The sequence below is a fragment of the Arachis duranensis genome, chromosome 1 (genome assembly GCF_000817695.3).
Source record: "Arachis duranensis cultivar V14167 chromosome 1, aradu.V14167.gnm2.J7QH, whole genome shotgun sequence".
NCBI classification, from domain to species: Eukaryota; Viridiplantae; Streptophyta; class Magnoliopsida; order Fabales; family Fabaceae; genus Arachis; species Arachis duranensis.
In genome coordinates, this window is record NC_029772.3 from 101556010 (window position 1) to 101564321 (window position 8312).

The window sequence follows — 8312 nt, forward strand, 5'->3', positions numbered from 1 at the left end:
CAGTGACATGCATAGCTAACAAGGAACACATTCCAAAACCTACATGTGCACTTGCATGCTAATGCTCCCTTGACATAGTTAAGCCAATTTAGATGACCATCATAGATGTTGAAATTATATTGGGGTAACAAAAAAAATGGACATTTAAATCGACGCTAATATTGTTCACGGACCATGCTAGCATAGAGTGCACTAATAACATTAAACCTTCTACTAATACGTGACAGTAACCAAAATATTAAACATTCATAATACTAAGACATAAGTAGGTTCCTAAAGCATGCATATAACAACCATAGGTGCTCATGGCAAGATTTCTCTTGCAGTCTTTCAAGAATTCCAATCAACCAGGGACCGCTGAAAAAATTCATCTCGCATTTCATTGAAGTGCTCCGTAGCCAACGCAAGCGCAGTGTCCATCCTTATCTTGTCAGCTATATAGTCAATGTTGTTCTGAAAAAGTGAGTGACAAATAAAAGATAATGTTATACTTACTTCCCCATCTGTATTAGGCTTAGATAATGTGAAGACAAAAAAAATTAAGGAAAGAAAACCTTTCGCTGCCCAACAGGATTGAGAGTAAACAGCTGCTCCATTTGGAGCCAGAGAAGCATCCCCAATTTGTTATAGTAGCTGCATGGATAATCATATTATAGAGCCCATAATGATTCAATGAAGATAATATTAACAAAAAGCTAGCAACTGTCAAAATATGCTACCAATTGTTCTTATTTGGTACTCCAAGGACAAAATTTGGGTGCCATTCAGCTAGAAGAGGTCTGCTGTCAAAAACATTCAGGTCAGGGTACACGACTTTCATGACCTTATCTAGTGCCCTTGCCTACAAATAAACCATAGAAGAGGACCATGAAAAATGTTGTGTTAATAATCGCAGAATATGGATACTCGATTGCATAAATGCATATTGATTTGCTTCAATTTGAGCACTATATGGAGATTGTGTCAATTTATATGATGACACAAATGACTCTTATGAGTCTCTTATTGTATATATATAGCTGAGAATTCCCATGAATGCTTATTGGTTTATGGCTAATCATAAAGGTGAGGAACTCACAAGATATTGAAAGACAAATTAAGGATCAATTTATTTGATGTGTGAAGAATGATTATTCATAGAAAGATAGCAACACTACTAACTAGAAAAAGGTGCATGTTAATGTTGAACTATGCTTTTTGGTAGGATCAAAAAATATTGACATAGTTTCATTAGCATATGCTTCTGGTTGGCAAACATTCAATGCACTAATGCACTATAAATCAAGTTGAACAAAATCCACCACATTTTGAGTTCACACAATTTTTAATTATAATGAAATAAACTTAATTTTTTTATTTGTCTTCTTTTTTTCTATCTTGTACAGTATGAAAAGCCCACTTTCCATTGGGAGAAAACTACATCATGGGGGGAACCACTCCAAAATAATGAAAATGGAGCATAATAGGAGTGATTTACTGGTAAGGTATTTATTTATGTGGTTAATAATTTGAAAATCAATAGTGTTCATTTATGTATAATAAAAGGAAATAATTTTTTTTTACAAAAAAATGTAACATAATTAATAATAATATATTAGAGATAATTTTGTATAGTAAATACATCATAGTCTAATAAGCTTGGAATTATATTATCATTTTCTATTAAAAAAAGAGGAAAATAGGGTGGTTAGTATTACAACAAATTTGCATGCATGGAAGAATATAAATCAACATATCAACCGTCAAACCACGTAGCTCATATGGGGCGACACTTATCACATCCGAAGCAGCATGAACCCTCCCTATATGGGTTTCAAGTGTTGGAAAACTATCAAACAGCCATATTTTTTCATTTGGGATGTCCACTGTCATAAGATAGTAGTGGTTTTCTTTTGAGGGTTTCAGCACATCTTTCATTTGAACATAAATCTGAATAATATACATGACAATCATGTGAGAACGTATCAGCATGTTGCAAAGAGAAAAATCAATGAAAGGGATACGAGGTGAACTTACATATTTCAGAGCAGTTGGTTTGGGGAAGTAATCATCGGCATAATACGTGATAACATTCTCGTCGTCGATCTCCGAGTCTAGTATGAAGTCCTACAAGGAAGGATCAAAGCAAAGTTTATTTATTTGTGTCCCAAATGTGAATGTTAGGTAGGTTTTTAAAGTGAATAACTACTTACTTAGAAAATGACTGGGAGGGACTAGACAGTGCATTCATGGAGTTGAGTTTGTGTCCATGCAGTTTTATAAGATATGAGCTCCATGACATAGTCCGATGGATCATTCCCTGGCAAAAGGCAAGAGAATGCTTCACGGTCCATAGTATGAGATCCTCTCTTGAAAAGAACTTCATTCAAACTCAGTGAAGCACCAAATAAATAAGCCGCTGCCTGAGCCTCCTCAAGGCTATAACGCATTGCCCTTATAATCTTGAAGTTTAAACGAATAAGCTGTTAAGACATGGAACAAGTTGTTAGGGTTTGGATAATGGCGGAAGATAAGCACCTAATAGTCCATAGACAATGCTTCTTACCGGTGGAAAGGTGACCCCCACAGTAGTGCAGCTCAACTTCAGTGGTGGTTCTCGCGTTGGCTTGCGCATCTTACCACTGCTCTTCATATCCTCTGGAGAGCGTTGAGCAATCTTTGCAATCTTCGAAGGTTTTGGTGTTCCAAGCACGGAAGGTGCACAACATCCAACATTCTCACCAAGTCCACCCTGGACAAGTTGAAAACAAAAAGAAGCACTACATTAACAACGACAAATGAGTTTAAAATAGGTTCATGTGAAATGTGGTAAACATAATTACCATGACTAGGGCTGGAAGTGAGTCGAGCTGAGTCGAGCTAGACCAAGCTCAAGCTCGACTCACAAAAATTGAGTTTGGCTCACGGCTCGTTTCATTAATAATCGAGCCTATTTTTTAAATTCAAATTCGGCTCATCGAAAGCTCACGAGCTGGCTCAAATAATAGAAATATAAATACATAATCTATAATTCTATATCAATAAATTATAAGTTATATATTTTAAAAAATATTTAAAAAGATCAATTTTATATATTGTTATCTATCAATAAATTATAAATTTTTTATTTACTTTTTTAGTTCTCACAGCCGCAACCCTAACAGCTTCACTCCTTGTCTCCTTCAGGTTTGAGGCTTTGTGCCCCCATTCCCCCAACCCTAACAGAGAAAGGTCACCCGTCACCTCTTCCTCTTCAGCCGCAACCCTCTTCCTCTCCCGCCGAGCCAATCACCGCCGCGACGCTACCTTCCTCCGAGCCCCTCGCCCACTTCCTCTTCCTCTTCAGCCGCAACCCTCTTCCTCTCCCGCCGAGCCAATCACCGCCGCGACGCTACCTTCCTCCGAGCCCCTCGCCCACTTCCTCTTCCTCTTCAGCCGCAACCCTCTTCCTCTCCCGCCGAGCCAATCACCGCCGCGACGCCACCTTCCTCCGAGCCCCTCGCCCACTTCCTCTTCCTCTTCAGCCGCAACCCTTTTCCTCTACCGCCGAGCCTCTCATCGCCGCAATGCTACCATCCTCCGAGCCCCTCGCCGAGTCTTCATCTGCTGAACAGTGAACCCCTCGCTGTGTCACTGCGCTGCTGTCCTGCGCTACCGAACCTCTGTGCTGCCCTCTTTGTCTCCGTCTTCCTCCTCTAGTAACTGGTAAGTTGCCCCTTTCTCTATCTCATGCTCTCTCTGCTGCCATATCTTAAAGCTTGAGTGCATTAATATTGTCATATCTTAGTGAGGTTATGTAACTATATTTCTGTTCAGGTCTATCATCACATGTATGTTCATTTGCAGGAACAATTTTAGTTTATGGGGCCGATTTTGTCACAGGATTAACTGTTCAAAAGAATAAACACTGTTTGGAGAAAATTGAGATCTTAAACTTCCTTTATTTTTTGTACTAAAAATTGAATACGAAGGGAAGACATTTTTTCTATCTCTGAATCTTTATATTTGTGTCCTATTTTAGTTACCAAACACAGCCTTGATGAATTCATCCTTGATTCACACTGCATTATAACCATTAATTCATGCTGGGTTAGTGTGTGGTTTTATTGAGTGAATTAGAGTATTATTCTTCTTTTTCATTCCTTTGAAGTCATATATTCAACCTGTGCAGAATACTTTGAAGTCATATATTCTTCTTGTATTATTGATATTAATTGAACTTTCAATTTGATAACAAACATATTCATCCTTGATTTTTAATGTTTTAGCTGAGTATGCTATTGTTTACAAACAATATGGGCTTACCGGTGGCCATGCGATCATGCTCGGTGCGGATCCTTTGAGTAAAGCTGCTGCACTTGAAGCATTGCATGCTTATCCCGGTATGGTTTTCTAAATGCTGCCACTGATTAGTGGCATTTGTGTTTTCTAAAGGTACATATTTACTAAAATGTTGTGTTCTTAATTGTTATTGAGAATGATGTTGTTGAAAGTTGAAACATGAGTCTTAGCAATATACAAGTTATGTTAGCATTTTCATTGTCCTTTATGGTTGATGAAATGTTTAAAACTTACACAGATTTTTCCTCTGCTGAACTTAAATGTGGAGGACTGGTAAAATTTAGGCAGTTTGCAAGTTGGAGGGGGAATAAATTCGGACAATTGTTTGAGTTACATCGAGGAAGGAGCAAGCCACGTCATTGTCACATCCGTAAGTTCTTCTTTGAGTTTTTCCACCTTTTAATTGCCATTAACTTTCATCCATTGAGAAAGCATTTGTATTGGATAATTGTTCCACTAATGTTGCTATGATAGATGAACTGTTGGGGCGTCTAGATTCTTCATTCTTGATGTTGGGGGGTAAATTGTTACATATGCGTTGTTGTGCTCATATATTAAATTTGATTGTCAAGGATGGTTTGAGTATAGTGAAGGAAAGTATTGAAAAGATTCGTAGTAGTGTATTGTATTGGACTGCAACACAGAAAAGGAATGAAACTTTTGTGAGTTGGTGTGCTAAAACAGCGATTCCATTTACTAAGAAATTGGTTCTTGATTGTCCGACTAGGTGGAACTCAACTTATTTGATATTAGAAACTGCATTGTTATATAGATCTGTCTTTCCTAGGTTAAGGCAGAAAGAACCCCAATATAAAACTGTGCCAAGTAATGAGGAGTGAGAACTTGCCAAGGAAATATGTGATAGATTGAAGTTGTTTTATGATGTTACTCAGCTGTTTTCTGGTTCTAAATTTCCGACGGCCAATCTTTACTTTACATTGGTTTGTAAAATAAAAGTCTCATTGGATGAATGGCAACTTTCTAGTAATTCTTTAATTGCTAATATGGCATCTAGCATGAAGAAGAAATTTGAGAAGTATTGGGATGAGATTCATGGCATTATGGGTGTTGCTGCTATTTTAGATCCTAGGTACAAGATGGTTGGAGTTGAGTTTCAAACTTGGCTTACTAGCTCACGAGCTTAGCTTATTGAACTATTAACGAGTCAAGCTCGAGCTAGCTCATGAGCTAGCTTGACTCACTTCCAGCTCTAACCATGACTTTACCCCTCATTTGAAGAGGGATGTAAGAGGAGTGGACCGGGGCAGCTATTGTGGCAACTGAAGAGGAACCTCCAGCGCCGGACCTGTTAAACATGCGGGTCTGATCTTGATGAATAATAGAGCCCAATATAATAGTGTCCTCATTCCAGTTGCCAAGGATCCCCGAGTGCAGTAAGGGTTCCATAAAGGGTACGATGTCACCCGCAGGTTGGTCAGCTGGTTTTTCGGGGATGTAGACCTCCTTCTCATCTCTTGCAACCGGAATGGTAATGTTCTTCCCTTCGACGACGTCATCATCGTCAACAACAATGACATCAGAGGCGGCGTTGTGAGTGTTGCTCGGTTGTCGATCTTTCTGTCCGAAAGTTTTCAGCGCTTGGTCAACCAAACTAATGGCTCTTTTCAGGTCGCCGGCAATAGCTCCAACCTGCTCGGCTCCCTGCTCGAAAGTCTGTTTATGAGGAACAGATTATGATTTCGGTAAGTTAGTTATGTCAATTTCGGAACCAAAATATGGTTATGTAACTCAGGGATTTTTTCAAACGGATTTATCTGAAGAACCTTGAACATATTCTTGGCAGGACCCTCCATGGTTTCATTCAGGACCTTCAACGCAGCACAAACATCACTGTTCTGAGAAAACAACATAAATTCACACATTAATATCATATGACTACGACATTATAGTGTAAAATAAATGAGAATGAGTAGCAAGGAGCAATGTACCGCAGGAGGAGGTGACCCATCTTGGTGTTCTCCCACAGTCTTTACATTAGAATCCATGATAGGAGAGAACCAGTTCTTGGGTAGTGAATGGTAAAGCAACATAAGCCCTTTTTAAATGGTGTGAATGGTAAGACATAATCCTACTTAAATGGGTAGTGAAGCGTTGTCTTGGGAAGTGAATGAATAGAGGTAATGAGTGAAATTTTCTTAGGCCATGTCATAGGGTGGCGTTATGGGAAAAGAGAAAGCATAATATCTAGCTTAATCTCCCTTCTGGGGTCTGTAGCAGAAAATCTGACGGTTAAACCATCTTGCATCCATGAGAATGGAAGAATCTCAGTATAACCTTCAGGTCTTCTATTCTCCTAACTTATGCTAACACCCTATTCAACCTATGTGAATAAGACATCTTTGTATCTTCTCTTCTCCTAACCTGCCAACACCATACGTAACCTAAGTGAGTGAGACATGATGGTGTCACTAATCATCCACAACACTCAAACATCAACTAATATATTAGCATCCAATCTTCCTATTTGACATGTGTATAAAGTTATTATAATTTAATATATTTAATGGGATAAAAAATAAGATATAATTGATAATGTCAAATACAATTATGAATTCTTGAAAAAAATAAAAAATGGGTAATGTGGTGAAATAAATAAACTTCTTGGACAAAAAATTCTAATACATTGTTTAAATTTTTTTTTAACATACACACCATTTTTTTTGTTAAAATAATTCATAGTTTGAAATCTTTAATTTTTATTGTGCTGGTTTACATTTTTTTTGTATTATATTTTTAAATCATTGATTACAATAAAAAAATTCGAAAAAATTAGATTTACGTTAGAGGAACAGAAAAGACTTCAATCATTAAACTGTTATTATACACTTAAATATTTGTGTAGTCAAGCAATACATTTGGGCATTATAAGCTCCTGCTATCTATTTTTTAAATTGGTGGGAGAATAATTCTAATTAGAATTACAATAGTTGTGTTGCTCATATTCATACATTTTTCAAATTTTGATTGAACCCATCATTCCTAAAGAGGATGCATTATTCTCTCAATATAAACTAGAAACCGAATATCGCCTGCTAATATGATGAATAATTTAAATCCAATTTACTAAATTCAGTGCACATTCATAATAATCATTAATTTACTAGTCATAATAATGATTTAAGTTTAACTTCAGCACTAATAACATTTTACACAATTTTTTTTAACTTAAATACAACTGCCACTCATACCACAGCAGATACAGTAAGTACCACTTCTAATTGTACTTAAGTAGATAATGAAAGAAGTAAGAAACAGCGAGAAAGAAACAATGAAGTCACAAATTAGTTCTTACAACAAGTAGTTTATACAACCTACTCTTTGCATGCAAGAAAAATGCCATCAATCCGTTTGATCCTTCATCTTGAACACAGTAGACAACTTTTCAATAATTTCCCCAATTTGAATGAACAACTCCTATTTCACTGCACTCTTGAGTCCCACAACCCCCTGATTACAGCGACGAAGATATTGAAGATATGAAGTATTAGAGTTGTATAGGGTTAGATGTAACCCTAAACCCCTCTTGTAAATGTCACGTGACATGAATTTTACTAATAAATAATGAATAATATAAAAAATTAATCAAAACAGTAAAAAATAATAAATAATATGGATGAAGCATGAAGGCCACCATTTGCGGGAAAATTTTAAAACAGGGAAAGACGGAAAAGATTTAAGAAATCGAAAATATTTTGAGAATTGAGAGTGCCAAAAAATAAGATGGGTTGAGGAAATTTTGAGTGGTTTGATTCAAAAATTGAAAATGAAATTTTGTGTTTTCGAAAGCCGAGAATGACGCTTTCCTATTTCCGTCTTATCTTAACAATTTCTCTAATTCTTCCACGTGCCAATATTATGCTCACTTTAATCCGATTTTTTAAAAATAAATAATTTAATCATTTTAATTATCAAAATAAATAATTTATAGTGTATTTATTAATTTAAATAAATTGTCTATTTTTTATTATTTA